Genomic DNA, 3,165 nt, shown 5'->3' on the forward strand with positions numbered 1-3,165 from the left:
GGGTAAGGGTAAGTCCTAAACCTCTCCATCATGAATGGAGTGATTTTCAGACTTACATTTACCTCATTCTTTGTAGTAAGTGAGCCAAATTTTATTTTGGACACTTACTTACAATTGCCTATTTTTGTGCTATCTATTCCATTCAGTAAGTGTATGTCTGCAATTTTATGATTTAGAGTGGACATAATAAACCTAGGAAAGAAAATTTCCTTAGCTCTAGCTGACAGGGGCATTGTTAGCCTGATTGCAAGTTCTTCCAGGATCAACAGACCAACATTCAAGTGTCTGTTGTGGGCAATTGAATACACCGGCTTTTGCACAACACTTGAAATGTTGTCATATCCTGTTTTTCTGCAAGTAAAGGCCCTTACCACAGAGTCAAAGATGAAAGACCACTCCTTCCTTAGATTGGTCTTGTTTAAACTTGACAGGTTGATTCTTCCACCATAGTTGATGAAGTACATGAACTCAGTCAGCTCATCAGGAGTTGGTACCTCCACCAGATTCTCAGTTGGCAGCCCCAAGGCTCTATTCACATCTTTGTCATTGAATTCTATCAGTTGGCCTCCAATTGTGCATGTCACCACCATAGAGAGAGAGTTGTTGGTTACATCAGTCCTCACCACTGTTGTAGTCCAGAATTCATGTAGCACATCTAGATACAGTACAGGATTTGCAGTCAAAGCACCTGCAAGATAGGATTCAGCCAACAGTTTCACAAACCCCTTGAAACTATCATGGGCTTGGTTTGCATCAGTAAAAGCGAGATAATTGGTTCCTTTCTCTGGGATAGATGTTCTTACAACATTTAGAGTCATTGTTAATCGATGAGAATGAGTGGGTAAGAATTTTTTTTGAGAAAGGAGTAAAACTGAGAGAGAAATCGGTTTTTGGATTGAAAGCTAGGTCACTGAGATCTCGAAGGTTATAAGTATGTATATGTATCGAGAAGTCTGGGTATTTATAGTAAAAGTAAATGACTTGTCGAGAACTCAAAAATAGATGTTTGGAGTTTGTCTATCGAGAAGTCATTTTAAGAAATGAAATACATATCGAGAAGTCACTTTAAATTACTCTTATAGAGAACTAAAAATTGACTTGTCGAGATGTCAAATAAATACCCAGTTTGTCCAAAAATGGACTGAATTAATTTCAAATTTTATTTGAATGAATTCAAAATAAAATTAGAATAAATTTTCCAAAAGTATTTTACCAAAATAATTCATTAAAGTAAATTGTTTCAGTTTTGAGTTATCGATAGGACAAAAATTGTACCTGTAGAGAACACTGTGAATTAACACTACTAGAGAACTCTACAAGGACTTATCGATAAGTCATAGTTAAGTCTGTTGAGAAGTCACTCGAGAAGTCAGTGAATTGACTTGTCGAGAACTCACTCGAGAAGTCCTAAAATGACTTGTTAAGAAGTCAATTAGACTTATCGAGAACTCAGTTTTCTATATACTTTTGATTACTGTAATTCTGTCTTGTGTTAATTTTACATATTAAGGATGTAAATTAACAGTTTAGCAGTTTACTTAGAATTTGAAAAATTCCAAGTTGAGTTTTTATTTTGAAGAATAAATATGCAGAGATTTCTGAAATATTTATACTTCATATTTCAGTTAATTTCCAATAAAATCAAATTGATTATGATTTATTGGAAATTAATCTATTGCAATACACTAGTTGAGTTCTTGCCTTAGGATGAAGAATTTAGCATTCCAATTTCACCTATGAGTCTAGTGAAAGTAGCTTCATTCAAAGGTTTAGTGAAAATGTCAGCTAGTTATTTTTCTGTTGCGATAAAAATGAGCTCAATGGTACCATTTGCAGCATGTTCTCTAATAAAATGGTACCTTACATCAATGTGCTTTATTCTAGAATGGTTAACTGGATTAGCCACTATAGATATAGCACTAATATTGTCACATATAATGGGAATTTTGTGTAACACTAGGCCATAGTCCATTAGCTAATTTTTAATCCAAAGCACTTGAGCACAGCAACTTCCAGCAGCTATGTATTCAGCTTCAGCTGTGGTAGTTGACACAGATTGTTGTTTCTTGCTATGCCAGGATACAAGTCTTTGTCCAAGAAACTGACAGCTTCCACTAGTGCTCTTTCTGTCCACCCTGCATCCATCAAAATCTGCATCTGTGTAGCCAACAACTTCAAAACTAGTTCCCTTAGAATACCATAATCCCAAGTTAGGAGTCCCCTTCAAGTATCTGAAAATCCTTTTCACAACCATCAAATGTGATTCTTTTGGATTGACTTGAAATCTTGCACACAGACATGTTACAAATATTATGTCTGGTCTACTTGCAGTCAAGTAAAGCAGTGATCCAATCATCCCTCTATATCATGAAATGTCTACACTCTTGCATTTCATGTATTCATCTAACTTTGTTGCAGTAGACATTGGTGTAGAAGCAGGTGAACAATCAACCATACCAAACTTCTTCAATAAGTCCTTGACATACTTGGTTTGGCTGATGAAGATTCCATCATTTCTTTGACTAACTTGAAGTCCAAGAAAATAACTTAATTCTCTCATCATGCTCATTTCATATTCACTCTGCATAAGCTTAGAGAATTTTTGGCACAGCTTCTCATTTGTAGATCCAAAAATAATGTCATATACATATATCTGGACTAGAATCATGTCATTACCATGGTTTTTGTAGAAGAGTGTTTTGTCTATTGTTCCTATAGTAAAACCATGTTTAAGTAGAAATTCTGACAATGTATCATACCAAGCTCTAGGTGTCTGCTTTAACCCATATAGAGCCATGAGTAGTTTATACACAAAGTTTGGAAATTCAGGATCTTCAAAGCCAGGTGGTTGTTATACATACACTTCTTCTTCTAGCTCACCATTTAAGAAGGCACTTTTCACATCCATTTGATACACTTTGAAATTTGAGTGTGCCTCAAATGCTAGAAAAATCCTTATTGCTTCAAGTCTTGCAACTGGAGCAAAAGTTTCATCATAATCAATCCATTCTTCCTGTGAGTAGCATTTTGCAACCAACCTTGCTTTGTTTCTGGTGACCACAACATTTTCATCCATCTTGTTCCTGTACACCCACTTTGTTACAATTACACTTCTATTCTTTGGTGCAGGAACTAACTCCCAAACTTTGTTTCTTTCAAACTGAT

This window comes from Apium graveolens, chromosome 9 (genome assembly GCF_009905375.1).
Source record: "Apium graveolens cultivar Ventura chromosome 9, ASM990537v1, whole genome shotgun sequence".
NCBI lineage: Eukaryota > Viridiplantae > Streptophyta > Magnoliopsida > Apiales > Apiaceae > Apium > Apium graveolens.